General features: G+C 33.0%; 1 protein-coding gene and 1 pseudogene across 1 annotated transcript in view; both read left to right on the forward strand.

Moving 5' to 3' along the window:
- Nucleotides 1–19,961, forward strand: part of Tbc1d5 (TBC1 domain family member 5) — a 536,784-nt gene that overhangs the window by 183,290 nt on the left and 333,533 nt on the right.
- Nucleotides 4,054–4,351, forward strand: LOC124968274 (guanine nucleotide-binding protein G(I)/G(S)/G(O) subunit gamma-10-like; annotated as a pseudogene).

The following is a 19,961-nucleotide window of genomic DNA, read 5'->3' on the forward strand; positions in this document are numbered from 1 at the left end:
ATAATGGAGTTTTACTGTGTTTATTCTGTTACTTGCTCATTTCATGTGCTGTGTATACTTTTGTATAAGTGCATTTAGATTTTTACATTTACTTATTATTCCATTTCTAGATTACCACAATTTATAAAATGAAGCCCTTATTGATGAATATTTAAATTATTTATAATGTACTTTTTTTATTACTATTATCGTCAACCTATTTCTGCATAGATTTGGCTAGAAGTTATGTCAGTGCAGTAAATTCCTAGCAGTAGAATTGGTGTCTTTTTTTTTTTTTTCTTTCTTTTCTTTTTTTTGCCCCATCACTGATACCCAGGTTGACCTTCCTCAAACCAGCGGTTGTCCTGCCCGTCTCCTGAGTCCTGATGCCACAGGCATGTGCTACTGTGCAGGGACTTCCTTTTTTAATTCTGATCATTATTGGGCCTTTAAAATGTATATGTCTCTAATTGTCCAGTATTCTGCACATTATCCTCCTTTTTCCTTTTGCAAATCTGATGGGAAAAATTCTGTTTTTGTTGTCATTTCTTTAATTATCGGTGAAGTCGCACATTATATAGCCTTTATATCTATCTATATCTACATAGAATGTGTGCTTCTGTGAACTACCTGTTTCTCTCCTCTGTTCACCCATTTCAGTTTTGTCTTGCATACTTTCTAAAAAGGGGAAGATACCCTTCTTACCCTCTAGGTAGTTGGATGATTTAATGAGATGTAGGATATGTTAATATTTCCAAACCTGTTTTTAAAATCATTGCTCCCCTAAACAGACATTTAAATTTTTTTTTCCCTCAATTCTTCTCCCTCCCTCATGAAATTTTTATAGTATGGATATACTATGTATCTGTTTTTGTTTTCTTGAGTATTTGAGGACCATAAACCATTATATTATCAAAGATTTCCCCACCCCTACTCCAGGAACCAATTTTGTCCCCTGGGGAACAATACCACCCCCATTGAGAATGCAGGATATACGTGAAAGTTTTTGTAAACTGCAAAGTGCTATTTAGATGTAAAGCTTTATTGTTAATAATTTGCATTTCATATGATATGATATGTCTGTTTTGCAGCTGCCTTTTTCTCATTGCAGATTTTCCAGTTGCTAACAGAGACATTTGCTGTTTTGTTGTCCATTTTGCTGTCTTTGGAACAATCTTTCTTCAGTTGACCTCTGATGAACTCTCTGCCCATCTGTGCTTGTCAGAATTTTACTTTCTTCAAAGCCTGCGGTAGATACTTCCTTTCTCCGGGAATTCTTTCCAGTCCCCTATGTTTATCCCTTGACCTCTTATGTCGCTCCTCTGCTGTGACATTCAGCCTTTCATTATGTAGTCTGCACGTTTTCTGCATTCCACCTTCCAAAACATTGTGTCAAGCCAGCAAGAATGTTGCCTCTGTCCTTATCTTTGTTCTCTAATGTTTGTTTCCCAGTGCCATTGTACACATTGTACACAGTAAGAATCTAGTAACAGTGTTTTAAAATAAACTTTTTTATTAAAATCTTTTTTTTTTATTTTTGCAGACTGCATTTTGATTCATTGTACACAAATGGGGTACAATTTTTCATTTCTATGGTTGTACACAATGTAGATTCACACCATTCATATAATCGTACATATACACAAGGAAATACTGTTTCATTTTATTATCTTTCTATCCCCACCCCATTTTCTCCCACACCATCCAAAGTTCCTTCATACTTCTCTTACCCCCCTCTGCCACCCCCCTTCGTTATTTATTATCATCCACTTAGAAAGCATTCGGCCTTTGGTTTTTGTGCTTGGTCTATTTCACTTAGCATGATATTCTCCAACTTCATCCATTTACCAGCAGATTCCATAATTTTATTCTTCTATATGACTGAGTAATATTCCATTATGTATGTATACCACTGTTTCTTTATCTATTCTTCAATTGAAGGGCATCTAGGTTGGTTCCACAATCTGTTTTTCGTGAACTAAGCAGCTATGAACATTGATGTGGCTGCATCTCTGTAGTATGCTGATTTTAAGTCCTTGGGTATAAACTGAGGAGTGGGATAGCTGGGTCAAATGGTGGTTCCATTCCAAGGTTTCTGAGGAATCTCCATACTGCTTTCCAGAGTGGCTGTACCAATTTGCAACTCCACCAGCAATGTATGAGTGTGCCTTTTTCCCCATATCCACGCCAACACTTATTATTGTTTGTGTTCTTGATAATAGCCATTCTAATTGGAGTTAGATGAAATCTTAGGGTAGTTTTAATCTACATTCCTCTAAATACTAGGAATGAGGAGCACTTTTTCATGTATTTGTTGATCACCTGTATATCTTCTTCTGTGAAGTGTCTGCCCACTTTTAGCCCATTTATTGATTGGGTTCTTTGTATTTTTGGTGTAAAGTGTTTTAAGTTCTTTATAGATTTGGAGAAAAATAAAATACTTGGGGATCAATCTAACCAAAGAGGTGAAAGATCTCTACAGTGAAAACTATAGAACATTAAAGAAAGAAACTGAAGAAGACCTTAGAAGATGGAAAGATCTCCCATGGTCTTGGATAGGCAGAATTAATATTATCAAAATGGCCGTACTTCCAAAGGTGCTATACAGATTTAACACAATTCCAATTAAAATCCCAATGACATTTCTCATAGACACAGAAAAAGTAATCATGAAATTCATCTGGAAGAACCAAAGACCCAGAATAGCCAAAGCAGTCCTGGGCAGGGAGAGTGATGCAGGAGGTATCACAATACCATACCTTAAACTCTACTAAGAGCAATAGTAACAAAAATGGCATAGTATTGGCACCAAAATAGACAGGTAGACCAATGGTACAGGTAGAAGACACGGAGACATACCCACATAAGTTCAGTTATCTCATACTAGACAAAGGTGCCAAAAACATACAATGAAGAAATGGTGCTGGCAAAACTGGAAATCCATATGCAGTAAAATGAAATTAAACCCCTATCTCTTACCCTGCACAAAACTCAACTCAAAATGGATCAAGGATCTAGGAATTAGGCCTGAGATCCTTCACAAAATAGAAGAAACAGTAGGCCCAGATCTCCATCATGTTGGCTTAGGACCAGACTTCCTTAACAAGATCCTCATATTCAAGGAATAAAAGCAAGAATTGATAAATGGGATAGATTCAAACTAAAAAGTTTTTTCTCAGCACAGGAACCAATCAATAATGTGAAAAGAGAGCCTATAGAGTGGGAGAAAATCTTTTCCACACTTTAGACAGAGCACTAAAATAAACTTTAAAAATAAGTAGCCAGTCAGTGTATGACCTTGGGCTTCGATGTTTAACTGGCTAGCCTGTTTGCACTCTTGTAAAGTGGAGGTAAAAGTTATCCATGTTTGATAGGATTGCTGAGAAGATTAACTAAGATAATAGCCATTAAACTTAGAGTACAACATTTAGCAAGAATTCAATAAATTAGTAATCATCAATACTCTAAAAGGTTCTTAACACAAAACAAATGATAGTTTATTTGGTAGATTTCATTTATTTAATAATATTTATTGAACAGATTTTCACCAAAATTGTTTCTTTCTTTCTTGTTCAGGAATATAATCTAGTGGTCATTGCACCAAGTTTTCAAGGGGAAATTTTTTCTTTAGATAATTTTTTTCAGAATGAATTATGGAATATAATTTGCTTTAACTGTGGGGGCCATGTAAAGTGGGCATGAATGATAATTTATATTTTAGTTTTGAATTTTTAGTTTTACATTAAAATTATTACATATCCTTGATTTATTTTTAAAAATTCCCTGTATTGTCAGATTCCTCTAGCCCTGTATTGTCAGATTCCTCTCGCCCTGAGTGGCATGTGAGGTAATTCAAACTTTGGCTCTAGGACACAAGATGGACAGGTCCTTGACTACAGCCCTTTTCAGACAGAACTTCCTACCTTGAAGAGGAACTAGTCTTGCCAAGGGGACATTTGAAATTTCATTTGGAATGTAAAGTTATATCAGTTTACCAATAAGAATAATATCAATGATGTGCATTCAGGAGCCAAGCTCTGCTCAGTTGCCCTCAGAGTCAGCCCAGCCACTGCCATGTCTTCTGGGACCAGTATGAGTACCCTGTAGCACAAGGTGGAGCAGCTCAAGCTGGAGGCTGGCATGGAGAAAATCAAGGTCTCTCAGGCAACTGCCAGAGCTTCAGCAGTACAGCATGCAGAATATCTGCAAGGATGCTCTGCTGGTTAGTGCTGCAACTGGAAGCAACCCCTTCTGTGAGCCCAGATTCTGTGCTTTTACTCTGAAGACTATAATTAAGAAGTTTGTTGAGGAATGCCTCAAGCACAAAGTGATAATGACGGCCACCAAGTTTCAAGAAAACACTCTCCATTAGTCAAATGACTTTGAGATAGTTCAGAACTTTCCAGTCGCCTGGCCTTACAGCAAAATTCTACAAAAATTAATGATTTTCTACTCAAATAAGAAAACTGAATTAAGGAATAGAATTGTTTTAAATAATAATAACTTGGTTCTCCTGGTGAATTGCTTTGTATTAAGATAAAGTTTACCACAAAGTATATGAAAAATACACCTCTTTAATAAGTGAGTTATTGGCGTTGCTATACCTACAATATTATGTATGCTTTATTTCCTGGATGTTTACATTTTAGAAAGGAAAACACTTTATTTTTAAAAATGGAGTATTTGTAATTTATTGTTCCTAAGAGTTTTATACTGCAATACATTTTTTCCTATATCATGAACTTATAATTACTAAATGAAGATAAGAAAGTATAAAATTGGGGGAAGAATAGACTTTCCTAATCAAATAATGCCTTGAATTTTCTAAATGGGAAGATTGTGTTATTTTTAACACTAAACATGCGAGATGTTTCTTAGTAAACTTGTTTGGAAAGATTCTTATTATGAAGTATATTAGAATTGCTCATGGTGTATAAGAAGATCTGATTTTTTTTTCAGTTCCTTTAGTGTTGTGCTGGCACTTTTAAAAAGATACATTATTTTATATCTTTAAAAACAATGCTTAAAATGTTATCTACATACAGAACATTACAAACGGCTAAAAACAAAGTAATGAAAAAATACTACAACCTAAAAGAATTCTTCATAAGTGCTTTTTTTATTTCCTCATTTTTTTATTGGTACGTCATAGTCTTACATATTAGTGGGATTTGTTGTTACATATTATGTTATATGCACATAATCTAACAATATAATTTAGCCAGTTCACAAGTGTTTTAATTTGATGATATGCCTTTGATTAAATTTGGGTTATTTTCAGGATACTTGGTGTTTATAGTAATCTTTGAAGAGCTTGAAAATAAATTGTGCTTAATTAAAAAAGAAAAACCCTGTGCATCATTAAATAAAAGACAGCCCAGTTGAAAATTAAGCAGAACCTCAAAGAAAAGGAGACCCAAATGGTCAGTAAATAGATGGGATGATAATTTTGTGTGTCACCTTTACTGGGTCATAGGGTGCTGATTATTTAGTTAGATATTATTCTGGGTATATCTATCAGTGTATTCCATTTAAGCCTTCAACTGATTGGATGAGACCTTGCAAATTAGAGATTGCCCAATATAGCTGGGCATGGTGGCATGTGCCTGTAATCCCAGAAACTCTGAAGACTGGGGCAGGAGGATCATAGGTTGATGGTTGGCTTGGGCAACATAGCATGATGCTGTCTCAAAATAAAAAATAAAAAGAGCTAAGAATGCGGCTCAATAGTAAAAAACCCCTGAGTTTAATTTCCAATATAGTGTGAGTGAGCCTCATCCAATCAGTTGAAGGCCTGAACTGAACAACTACAACAACAATAACCAATTTTCCCACAATAAGAATAATTTTGCAACAGACTGCTTTGATTTAATTTATATCTGCTCTTCCTGTTCGATGACTTTCGAACTGGAACATTGGGTCTCCAGCCTGCTATCCAAGCCTGCCTACTGGACTTGACAGTCTCTGTAACTGTGTGAACCAATTCTGTATAATGTCTCTTAATGTAAATGTCTGTTTATCTAACAGTTTTGTTTCTGTGGAGAACCTTGAGTGATACAAAAGATGAAAATATTTTGAAGAATCATCGGGAAGATGCTAATGAAAACCACTATGAGATATCATTTAATACTGTTCCAGCTGGGAGAAATTAAAATAGCTTATGACAACAAGAACTAGAGAAGATATTGATAAATCAGGATTCTCTCATTATGCCATGTAAATTGGTACAGTTGCTTTGTAAGTAGTGGGTTGTCAATATTTTATCAGAGCTAAAGATGGGCAAACAATATAATCTCACCATTTTACCTCCATATTAAAACTATTAGATGCTTTGACAGAATGAAATTATATTGAGTATTAAATATTTGAAATTTAGTTTTCTGTGAACATGATTTTTATAAAAATTGTTTTATGGCCTATTGTTTTTCATTTCATAATTTTAATTTTTATAGACTGCATTTTGATTCATTGTACACAAATGGGGTACAACTTTTCATTTCAATGGTTGTACACAATGTAGATTCACACCATTCATGTAATCTTATATGTACATAGGGTAATAATGTCTTATCTCAGTGCATTATCTTTCCTTCCCCCACCCCTTCCACCCCATTTTCCTCTATACCATCCAGAGTTCTTCCATTCTTCTCTTGCCCCCGCACCGCCCCCCGCCCATTATGTATCATTATCCACTAATCAGAGAGAACATTTGGCCTTTGGTTTTTTGGGCTTGGCTTATTTCACTTAGCATGATATTCTCCAGCTCCATCCATTTACTAGCAGATTCCATAATTTTGTTCTTCTTTATGACTGAGTAATATTTCATTGTGTATATATACCACCGTTTCTTTATCCATTCTTCAATTGAAGGGCATCTAGGTTGGTTCCACAATCTGTCTTTTGTGAACTGAGCAGCTATGAACGTTGATGTGGCTGCATCACTGTAGTATGCTGATTTTAAGTCCTTTGGGTATAAACCGAGGAGTGGGATAGCTGGGTCAAATGGTAGTTCCATTCCAAGGTTTCTGAGTAATCTCCATACTGCTTTCCAGAGTGGCTGTACCAATTTGCAACTCCACCAGCAATGTATGAGTGTGCCTTTTTCCCCATATCCACGCCAACACTTATTATTGTTTGTGTTCTTGATAATAGCCATTCTAATTGGAGTTAGATGAAATCTTAGGGTGGTTTTAATGTGCATTTCTCTAATTACTAGAGATGATGAGCACTTTTTCATGTATTTGTTGATCACCTGTATATCTTCTGTGAAGTGTCTGCCCAGTTCCTTAGCCCATTTATTGATTGGGTTCTTTGTATTTTTGGTGCGAAGTTTTTAAGTTCTTTATAAATTTTGGAGATTAGTCTTTCTGATGTGTGTGTGGAAAAGATTTTCTCCCACTCTGTAGGCTCTCTTTTCACATTATTGTTTCCTTTGTTGAGAAAAAGCTTTTTTATTTGAAACCATCCTATTTATTGATTCTTGCTTTTATTTCTTGCGCTCTGGGGGTCTTATTAAGGAAGTCTGGTCCATGAATATAGATCGAATAATAGAAATATTTTGTTTTCTTGTACTTGATATCTTGAAAATGTTTTTGTAACTGTGTCTTATTTATGTATTTCTTATTTGTGGAGTGTGTGTATGGGTATGTGTCCCCTGCCAGACTGACTCACAATTGCTCTTTTACAGAAGGACTTTTATAAGGTAAAATTATTTTTGAAATTAGATAGTATAAACAAATCAAGAATTTTAGTTGCAGTATTGTAATAGTAAAGAATATAAATTCATTCCAATTCTTTTTTTGGTGCTAAGTCTCTTCTGCCAATAACTACAATAGTTGTCTAAGGAAAAATACTTGTGTTCTAAGAACTTTTTGTAAATATTCCATGTTATATTAGAAGACAATTTATTGGTGTTTCAAATATGAAGAAGACAATAGGTCACACTAACATTTTATAATTAAAATTAAGTTTTTTGCTTTGATAATTTATTATCATTTTTAAACAAATAGTGACCTGTCTCAGCAAAACCTTAGAACTTCACATTACTTGGACATGGTCCCATTCCTTATTATACTAAAAATAAGTGACTGTTTTAATCTTTCACGTGATTTTCTAGGTGAAGCTCCTAGACATTTAGCCTAATCTGTATTAATAGTTTAAAAATTCATTTGTTAAGGAAGGCACTGTAAAAATATATTTACATGCAAATGAGTGTATTTGGATTTGTGGGGGGAAATTATTACTTATATTTAAAGCTGCTTTTTATAGTGAAAACTACTTCATAATAATATCACTGTTTATTGGTCCTGTTTATTCCCATCATAATGTAAGACAAACTTTCCTGATCTTTTAATTTTCAACACCTTCAGATATTTATTCTTTTAAATGTAAATAGCATATTGCCATCACAAATGGTTGTTTCATTGTTCTGCAAATAAAGTTTGGTATGACTTGTCATCTACTTTAACTTTTTTACTGAGATTTAGGCTTAGTTTCTAAAAATTATTTATGTAAAGATTTAATTTAAACAAGTGTGGCAAGAATCATTATACTATGTCATGTACTTCCTTTTACTGTTTCTTAGGGTGTTCAGTGAAATTGGCTTGGCGGGGAGGGGTAGTATGCTACTGTCTTCTACCTAAACGTACATAGGGAAATAAAAAGTTGGTAGTAAAATTTTCTGGGAGTCAGGATAGGATTTGTGTAACTCTTTTTTTATCACTGTTTGTATATTTATTTAGTTTTAATTGTATCCTCTCATAAATCTTCTTAGACCTGTATCTGTACTACTTTGTGTTTATGGAACTATTCAATTTTTATATTCATTGATGTCTTGAAAAATTGTTTGGTAGTTACCATAGTGCCCTCATGTTTTATGACTTCAAGATATTCTGACAGTCATATGTATTGTGTTCTATCTTTTATAATTAGCTCTGTTTTGTATCCTCTCATTTTTCTGTATCGTAATCTTTATCATAAAACTTTGAATCAAAACATTTTTATTCTCATGGTGCAGGATTATGGTGTTCACTTTTTTTTAAACCTGTACATATATATTCACAATTTTGTTAGTTTTTGTTCATGGATACCAAAGTGGTTTTGGTGTTAGAAAATTTATGGAAGTAATATGCACATAAAATTTCTTTTGGGAAAAGATAGAACCATTTACAGTCAACATGGATCCTCAAAGATCTGAGAGAAACCTCCAGCTCAGATTACTTTTTAGTGAAACTCAATGTCATTTTTTAATAACATTTTAATATTGTAGATGACATTTTCTGTTATCAATTACATATAGGCTTTGTGTATTTATATGCCATTAAATTTGGGGAATTGAGTTTTTCTTTTCTCTATAAATAATGATGGACTTCCAGTGCAGTTGGAACATTCACACATTTGTACTGAGGTTTGTTGATTTTTATGTTCAAGTATATAGAAGCATCCACTGCATGTGCAAATAACAGTCATTTTTGTTGCTATTGATCAACTGAAGTGGCAGTTTTGATAAGGAGTATAATATGTCTTCTTTGCATTATGCATTATTAAATTTTTTTAAAAAGTTGAGTTCCAACTCAGTTTGTCATAGCTTAGATTCTTGTATAGTAGCGTGTGTATTTAACATTAATATAAGAATGAAAATCTTATACATATTTGAGATTAGTCTCAACAAATTAACAGAGTTCATTTTTTTAAATTCCTTTCTAAATGTGCCTATGTTTTTCAGTGGTGAAGATAATAATCTCAGTATATGGTTGGTCTATTTTTTGGTTTCTACTTACCAGGGGCCTCAGTGGCTCTTGTTTTTTTGTCAGGATGTTACATTTTTTCCCACTATTTGGTAGCTGATGGTTTCATTTGAGAAGTTGGTTTCTTCCTTTAATCTACTATATATCTTTGCTGATTCTTTTCTCAAGATAGTTGAATACAAATTTCTGTAGGTCTGGGTCAGTACAGTAGTACATTTTGATCTTTTCTAGTACCATTCAGATAGCAGCTCTGGAAACAACTCTTGCCTGCCTTTGGGTAAGTTCTTTGGAGATCTTGTCCTTTAAAAGTTTTGATCTCCTTTAATCCCAGAGTTCCTGCAATGGGAGAACTACATATTTTTCCATAATTACTTGCCTTTATCTGTGAACTGGTAGGGTTTCAGATGAAATAAATAATGCTCAGCTAACTTTCAGATAAACAATGAATACTTTTTAGTATATCTCAATATTACATTGGTTTTTCTGAAATTCCAATTTAACTTGACATCATGTTTTTATTTTGTTATTTTTACTAACTGTGACATCCCATTTTCTGGGCTCTTTTCTCACTAAACATTGAATACCTGAAGAGAGGGCATCTGATTGTACCCAAATTTTTCTGTACTTGGTTTCCTGTTCCCATGGTAGTGAGGTGACTTTTTACTACTGAAAGAATGAACTATTTAATCACCTTTAATGTTTCTTTATCTGAGAATTTATCAAGCATCTATATTGGGTTTGCCCTTTCCTGTGAATTGAATTCATTGAAAAAAAATCATGTTTCAATGAATAGTTGCAGATCTCAACCTTAATCAAAAACAGTTTCATCTTCCCTTCTCATTCTCTTCGCCATCTCTCTTCCCCTTTCTTTCCAGCTCCTACTGTAATTAGTTAGCATTAATAGCAAATGTTTGTTTTAGCTAAATTATTCAGAACATTTATTTTACTTGTCAAAGGTTAGATCAGGTTGTTGTTTGAATGGGTAATTAAATGCAACCTAGTGTGCTCTCATATTTATATGCACTATAAGCATGTTTCCTCATCATTCTGTATAATTTTATGATCTTTAAGGCTGACATTTCAAAAAGAATTTTGGTTCTGTGGAAAAGAAATCTAGTTAATCTAGTAATCTAGTTTGTTATTTAATGTGAGAATTTCCAGAATTGTGATTAAAAATGAATACTGCATTCAATATAACATGCTGTATCATAGTGATAATTTCAACCAAGTGTTGTATAAAATTAAGCTCACTACTATATAAAATTAAGCTTTCTACCAAGTATTATATAAAATTAAGCTGCATTGATATGAAGAACAGTGATGTTGAACTTGGCCCTCATATGTGCCCAGTGTGTATTTGTTAATGAGTGTTTTAGGTCATATTTACAGTATAGTTTTTAAAAACATGATGGATAACTCATATTATGTAGCCCAACTAATGTAACCTAAAGTGTTATCTGTTCCTGCAGCATATTACAAGGTTCTTCTAAGCCATTTAAATTTGTATACTTATATAGAACAAGTATATCTCAATTAATACTCATATCTGAGAATTACATGGAAGTATACCTTTTGGTTTTTTATTGATTGATTAAGTAGTATACCAGTTACTTGGAGTATACATGAATAAAATATGTCCAGCATCCTTAAAAAGAAGTACAGATTAGAGGAAAACCAGTCGTCTTACTCAACAATGGTTCATGTCAAGGTGTTTATTAATAGTTAAGTATAAAGTGGGCATCTGAATCAAAATTAGGCAAAGGAAGTTGGGGAGAAGGTGATTTTGCATTGAATTTTAAGGGCAAGTGGCAATTGACTAAGAAAAGTAGTGGCTGCCAGAGGAGTTACCTGTATGGAAGTGCTGAGATGTGTAGTTCAGTGTAGCTGAAGAAAGGTTAAATGTGGAAAAGCAGCAGGAGAAATCCCCCCCCCTTTTTTTTTTAATTAAAAAGTGTTCAGTGGTTTCCATTGCAGAATCTTGGGCATCTATAAGTTGTGCCTTGAATCCTTTTTATTTTTTGAACCTGATCATCCACAACGCTGAACCTGATCCCTCTACACTTTGATTGGAAGGTGCCTGCACTGTCTTTTTCTGTGAGCCCTTGCACATGACACTTTCCCTGCCCAGAGGAATGCCCTCCTCCCTTCTTCTAGTGTTTTCCTACTATTTACAGTCTGCACTACTTTTATTTAGTGGAGATCCATATAACCTTACAAAGATGTAGCTACTCACACATGTGCTGTCTTATGAAAAAATTTTTAATGTTTATTATTGTGAGGAAACCACGGGGTACTGCAGTTTTTGATATATGTCCCTATACATGATTTATTTAACCTTTGTGACAGTCATGAGTATTATATAAAATTTAAAAATAGATATAATTTGTCTTTCTTTACAGAATACTATCTTTTATCTGAAGAGAAAATAATTGAAACAAAAGTAAAAACACTTTCAAAACAAGAATAGAGAAGTAGACTTAGTTATATCTTATTTATGTTGAGATGTGTGTATTTTTAATAAAATTGACTTAAAAGATTAGCCACAAGATATTGTCTACGTTATATCAAATATAAACCAGATGTTATTCTGAAGGCCTTTCAGACTTGTCTTTCTTATTGAAATACTACCTTTTTCGTAGTATGCATAAAGATGCTTGGAAATTACAGTGGTGGTTAACTTTTTCATGAACCTTATTTGATTATTTATAATCATTGCTTTATGATATTCTCATCATTGGACTATACATATTCCTTTTATTTATTTTTGGAAGGTCAACTTTGTAAAGCTTGTATATGTAAGTCATAACATTTATTAACTTCTCAGGAATTTGTTTACATTAAAATTTTTAAAGTTGAAACAAAAGGGCCTGTGACAGTTCTCACCCACCATACCTGTGTATTTACCAGCTAACTTCATTTCAGTCCAAACAAGAGCAAGAGCACATGTCGAGTAAAATGCACAGATTTCATGCACCCTTTGATTTTCTTTGGGTTTAGTGAGAAAGGGAGGGGTTTCTAGATGAAGGGCAGTGTTAAAGATGACAGCTTCCTACCTTATGCAGGCAATACACAGATAAGTGTAGGTGGCAAAAGTGCACACCTGCTCTGCAAGAGTCTTCTTAGAAACCTACTGATCCTCAGGGAACCTGAGCTGTCCTTTCCGTCCTATGGTTCTGAGCATGTACTGGAATAGTAGCACAGAGAAGTGTCTGCCATACTTCCTAGAGAGGGTCCTATCTGGGACCAACTCTTACCTCTTTGTGTCTTTAAAATAATTATTTTAAGAGCTTAATCACATAGTTTTTAGTCTGTTTCATTTTTCTTTTTGTGGTGCTAGGGATTATATCAGTGCCTTGCGCATGCTAGACAAGTACTCCACTACTGAGCTACTACATCTCCAGCCTTCTAGTCTGTTTTATAGGATCTGTCTTCTCAAATACCCTTAACTCTAATTTCTTTAACATTAATTTTGTGCCAGTATATGTGCTATGTGAATGAATAAACATGCACCTGAGAACTCTTTCAGACTCAATTTAAATTAGTAAGTAACTTGGATTTAATTAAATTTCTTCTCATTGTGTTTTATTGTGATTCTTCAAAAACTTTATCCAGAATGCCATAATAAAAAAATAAGGGTACATTCCATGGGTGATAACTTTGCATTACTGGAACTTACAGGAATTGTGCATAGTTTAAAAAAAATGTGTCATATGTTAGATAGTGATAAATGTTATAAGAAAAGTAAAACTGGTAAAGGGATTGGGTTGGGGGCTATAATGTTGTATACCTGGGAGTGTGGTCCTCAGTTACCTCACAAACAATGCCAGCTGTTGAGCTAGGACCTAAAAGCCATTGGGGTAAGAGTCCCCTGAATATGTGTTTTTGGAGCAGTAGGAAGGACAACCCTCTTCCCTCCTCCCATGCTAAGAACTAGATTAACACATCTGAGGAACTATCAACACACCTTGAAGACTGGAGGATTGGAGTGAAAAGGGGAAGAGTTGTAGGATCAAAGTTCAAAGCAGTAGCAGGGAGCAAAATCCTGGAGGGCTTTGTGGAAATTTTTTGTTTTATTCTGAGAAGAGAAACCATTAGAAAGTTGTGAGCAGAAGAGAGACATGAACTGACTTAAATTCTGGAAGGCAGCTGCGTTAAATTTTAAATGCAGATGGCAGTGACCTGGATCAGGTTGGGTGTGGTACATAGTGGTCTGCCTTTACAATTTGTTTTGAGGTTGTAATGGACAAGATATGCCAATGAATTAAATAGGATCCAGGAAAAGCTTTAGAAGCTTTTGATTTGAGTAGATATCTGAATGAGAAGAGGAGAATGTTCCCAGAAGAACAACAGGAGATGTGCAAAGACCTAAAGTGGCAATGAGTAGTATTTATGTTTCAAGGGATAGAGAAAAGGATTGTGTGGGTAGAGCATTCTGAGTTTGGACTTAATGCTAAAAGTGTTGGGACACCATTTTTATTGGCAAAAAAAAAAAAAAAAAAAAAAAAATCACATTGGCTATTGTGTGGCAAAAGATTTGGGAAACTGGTAAATTAGTCTGATTTCATCTAGAAGTTGCTGAAAATATCAATAGGGCTATATAGTAATGATTCTAATATTATAACAAGAATTATATATTAAAACTTATGACAAGAATGCCAGAAGTGGAGTCAGCTACGATTGCTTAATACACTAAAATTAATGATCTATACCTTTGTAATTGAAGAGAAGAGTCTCTAAAGCCTCTCACATTGAATGACTTGTCCCAACCAAACTGACAAAAGGAACAAGATTGTTATGATTGGCTTTATGATAGCAGTGAAGAATAGAAGCAGGGATACCAGTTGGGAGGGCATTAGAGTTCAGGTGAGAGATGTAACTAGGAATAGGGTATTAGGAGAGGTGTTTTTCTAGAAAGGAAGCAAAAAACGTGAGTAAACAAAATTTTTTATAATTTTTCTTAAACCTTACATACTTGCTATGGACTGAATGTTGTCCTGGCATACCCTCAGTTCATATGTTGAAGGACCCCCCCCCCAAAAAAAAAAAAAAATCTCTAACATGAAGGTGTTTGGAGGTGGGACCTTTGGGAAGTAATTAGGTCACAGGAGTAAAGCATTCATTAATGAGATTAATGCTCATATGGAAGGTATAGGAGAGAAAAATGACCTCTCTTTCCTCCATATAACGACATAGCAAGGAGATATCGGTTTGCAAATGAGGAACTGAACCCATCCTGACTTTAAACATAGATTTCCCAGTCTTCAGGACTGTGCAAAACAAATATCTATAGCTTAAGCCACCCAGTCAATAGTATTTTTGTTATAGCAGTTTTAACTTATCAAGACAATACCTTTTTTCTACCAAAAAAAAAAAATGTATACTAATATCCTTAACAGAAAGAGCAAACTTAGTTCTTCTTCCCACTTTTGGTATATAGTGCTTAAGACTGCCATTAAGGCCCAACTGGTTCAGTCTGTTTTAAAGTGCAGGTGAGAAGTAAGCTCTTCAAAGGGGATGTTTCTGTTATCAAAAGTATGCACCACCCTTGTCCTTATGCTGGGTCTTTTTGATAAGTTATCCATAGATACTATTTTTACCTTTCTTTAACTTAGTCACAACTGCCACTTTCCTAAGACTTTATAGATATTGTATATTGAAAGACCAAAAGTACCTTTATTTTGTAAATGAAATATTTAAGTCAAACTTGACCATCTCATGTATTCCATATATTTTTCATTGTGTATATTGTTAGTGTAGTTTGTTAATTTTCTGTGAATAGTTAACTCTGAACATTTTGCTCTAACAGCATGAAATTTTAAGTGTTAAATATCTTAATTTTTTGATCATTATTCTTGTATGTAGAACCTTATTGTAGTCCTGTACCTGTTTATTAAACAGCACTTTATATTACAACTTTATGACTGGTAAAAATGAGTTAGGGTTTTAGGGTTTTGCCAATGGGTGATATTTAATATTGAATGACATGTATTAAGACAAATGCTTTTTATATATAATTTATTTGGCATTGTAAATGCATTTATCTTGTGAGGAACAGAACCCCTGTTGTCAAATGAAGTATTCTGGAAAGGTTTGGAGTAAATAAATAATAAAACTACTTTGATATACAATCTAACAATATTAAATATTAAGACTTTCATATGATTGATTTTAACAGTCAATTAATCTTTTTAAAGTCCAATGTAACCCTGTTGCATTAAAGATTGACAGAATTTAAAAATTGAACCCTGTTCTTTTTTTTTTTTCTTCCTTCTCTCTTGCCTTGTAATTAAGACTTCAGAGAAATCATTATTTCTAACCATCAACCGTACCTTTAGCTACCAGCACTTAAAGGTGGATTTTTTTTCTAATTTTATAGAATAATCTCCTATTATACGAAAATAGAGTTATTAAAGAAGCTTGGTTTTATAGCGAATATGTCATATTTCAGGTTAAATATGTATCATAGTAAATACATGCTTCCTTTAACACATATTTACACTGGTATCCCTCCCTTTTATAATTATACTCTGGAGGTAGCCTGTTTAAACTCTTTGATATGTCTTTATTGTAGAAGCAGTCTTTGTGTGAAGTAGTATTACTTTGTCATTTCAGTGTTTGACTTTTTAACTTTACTATCAGTGAATTTAAATGAGTGTAGCATGCTTATGAGCTTTTTTGAATATGGATGTCTTTAGAATGACACAACTCAGAATGCTAATTCAATACCTAAGTATTAGAAACAGTGAAATAATGAATATAAACTGAAATACACAAAACCTAAAGGTTCTGTCATTGTAAAGAAAATACTATTCATTCATTCTATTATTTTATCTGTACATTGCTAATAATTTGAAGTTTTTGAGACTGCTTGTTCATGTGAGAAAAGTTTTAAAATGTTTGAAATGCATTTTAAAACTATCTTCTAAGATTCAGCGCTAAACTTCTACTGTTTTATTAACCATTAGACCAAAATTTCCCTCATTTTAGACGGATAACTTTTAAGATTTAAGGCTGTAAGAATCACATAGGTGAAACCAGTGCAGCTATCTTTAAGATTGGCTTTAGAGAGGAACTACATTTAAGATGAAATGCAAATTTCTACCTAATTTGTCAGTTCCTATTATCAGGATAGTACTAAAATCAGTTTTGAGTTTTCTGAATTTCAAATTTGAGTAAGGCAGGAAAACTTGTTATTCATAATAATTGTAAGAAAGTAAAGATAGCCCCTTTTTCGTATCTTGGAATGTATATTGCTGGCTTTTTGAATTTTTTTAAAAAAAATTTTATTTATTTAAAAAATTGGGTATCATTTTTATCAAGGAGTCTAGGCATAACTAGGCAGCATTTCAGAGTACTGAAATGTATCAATTTTGGATTTATGTACTCATTTACAAAGAGGCATACCTGAGGTCTTTCTGTGTTTTTCTGTATATAAAAACTAGATTGAGATATATCAAGTATAGAAGTCAGAGTTTATAATATAAATTTAAGATGTAGTGGACCATATGTCAAAATTTTTGTTTTGAATTTTATAATGATTATTTTTAAAATTTAACACAAACTACCTTCATTTTTATATGAATTTTAATCAAATATTTTCATATAGTGTGATAAAGGTATTGAATTTATTTGTAATAAATATGAAAATAAAGAGACATTTGAAAATATTTATACTGCTTTGTAGTTTAGATATTATGGTATGTTTATGAAAAAATTGAGAATTTCTCAAATATTTTACAATTTAAAGTAATGTTTTATTCTGATTTTTATAAGGTAATCAGTATAGCAATAACTGATAAACTTGAGTATTTTCATGTATTGTAAAGTGCTAAAATAGCCCTTGATATTAAAATAAAGCAACCAAAAATGCCAACTTTTTAATAAGTTCCTTTTTAATTAGGTCATTATTTAAGTTCTAATTAAAAGAAAACTAAGAACATTTTCCATACTTTTTCTTCAACAGACTGCTTGAAAATAACTCATTATTAATAGTTATCAGGTTTACTTTGATTAATTATAAAAGCATTTTGGTACCTCAGTCACAATCTATAGCCATAATAAATTAGGAGTTAGTGGATGCCTGATTATATAGAATGATTGTAGATTAATGTATTAGGGTTTTGGGGGTTACCATAGACTTGCCAAATACTGACAATTTATAATTGAAACTAAATTCATTGAACCATTTAGTGAATTTAATTTCCTTTATGTTGTTAAAAAGATTTTTAAGTATTTTTTAATACCTTGAATGAATATATGAACATCATCCTCTTGTAGACTATCTTATTTCAATATATAAAGATATTTTTATTTTCAGTTTCTTCTGGTTCTGGGAGTTGAACCACAATGCTGCTAGGCAAGCACTCTACCTCTGAGCTACAAGTCCTGTGTTTTTGTTTTTAATATGAGATAAGGTCTTGCTACTTTGCCCTAGCTAGCCTCAAACTTTTGTATTCCCCTTCCCTTAGCCTGTCAAGTAGCTGAGATTACAGGCATCTAGATGTCACTAAATCCGGTAAATTTGTTTTTTAATTTCCATTTTTGTTTTTGTTTTAATAAGGGGATCTTCTATGTTATCTAGACTGTTCTTGAACTCCTGAGCTTCTCAGCCTTCTGAATAGTTAGAACTATTGGCACATGCCATGACACCCAGTTTGATGTTCCCTTTCGAAATACCTTGGTATCAGTTTGCTTGTCAGTTGTCTGTTTTTCATAAAGTATAAATTTCCTAAAACCTTTTATTTATATATTTTAGGTATGTGAAGTCTGTAATAGTGGAAGTATAATACAAAAAGAATTTGAGGGAATGAAATTATGAAAATGTGGTTTAGGATATTAAAGAAATTTAAAGGAAATCTAGCTATTAACTTGGAATAGTTCGTTCATTCTTTCTCTTCCTTCCTCCCTGCACCCTCTCTCTCTCTCTTTCCTTCTTGTACTGGGGATTGAACTGGACCACTAAGCCACATCCCTAGCCCTATTTTGTGTTTTATTTAGAGACAGGGTCTTACTGAGTTACTTAACCCCCTGCTGTTTCTGACATTAGCTTTCAGCTCATGAGCCAGATGACAAGAATGTGCTACTGCTCCTGGCTAGGAATAGTTATTTTTAATAACAGTTAAATAATAGTTACTTTGTATTTTTAAAATCTTAGCAACATGGTAGGGGATATGAATCTTACATTAAAAATAGTTGTCCATGGACCAAATGCATATTCTGCATAGTAATTATTTTTTAAAATTTCAATTATTTGTAATTACAAGTAAGGGGAAATTCTTACAAAATTGAGTATGTATTTTTTCTTGAAAGAACTGAAGCAGAATTAAAGGTGTTACATTTATTCAAAGACTCAATATCTTAGCCCTTGTTTTATACTTGATCTGTATACCTCATTGACTTATTGAAACCCCCTTGTAGTATGAGAAAGAATATAAGCTCTAGATCCAGACAGAATGTGTTCAAAATCTGGCTTCAGTACTTACTAATTATGTTACTGTGGACAAATTTAATCAATTTTATATTTGGTAAAATGAAAACAAAGATAATGTAGGTACATCATCATCAAGTTGTAAGGAAAATAAGTGTACACGAAGCATTTAGAGTGTTTTTATAACAATATTCAGTTTGTAAATGTTAACTGTAATTAATAATGCTTCTTGCCTTACTATAATAGGCATTTAAATTTGGTGTGCCTTATTGTTGTAGAAGACTTTATATTAATTTGTTCAACAGAATTATCAAATCCTTTTTTATAACTTATATATAACTGATCCACCTACATTTTGCTATCCTCTACTAGATTATTTCCCAGAGTTCCTTCTATACATGCATATTGATTTGCATACATAAGAAGCAAATACAACTATTTTAAATCTATGGATTTAGGATTTTCTGGCTTTAGAAATTTTTATTTTATGTTCACAGTATAAGTTTGCTGTTTTCCCTAAGCCTCTGTATCTGTTCTTTTAGCCACAATCCTAGGGTATAGGATTTAACATCATATCATGATTGTGGGTGAGTGAGGAGGAGTTGGAAGATTCAAATAAAAATGGAGGAAATGTACATGAGTGTTTTTACAAGGTGAGATTTTAACAGAAAAAGTGAATGGAGTGAAGGAACATATTGGGGAAAGGATTTGTGTATTCATGAGTATCACTGAAATCTTTTCTCAATAACTTAAGACTATATCTTATAAAATTTTTATTTATTTATTTATTTATTTTTTTTATTTTTTTA

The sequence above is a fragment of the Sciurus carolinensis genome, chromosome 17 (genome assembly GCF_902686445.1).
Source record: "Sciurus carolinensis chromosome 17, mSciCar1.2, whole genome shotgun sequence".
Lineage (NCBI taxonomy): Eukaryota > Metazoa > Chordata > Mammalia > Rodentia > Sciuridae > Sciurus > Sciurus carolinensis.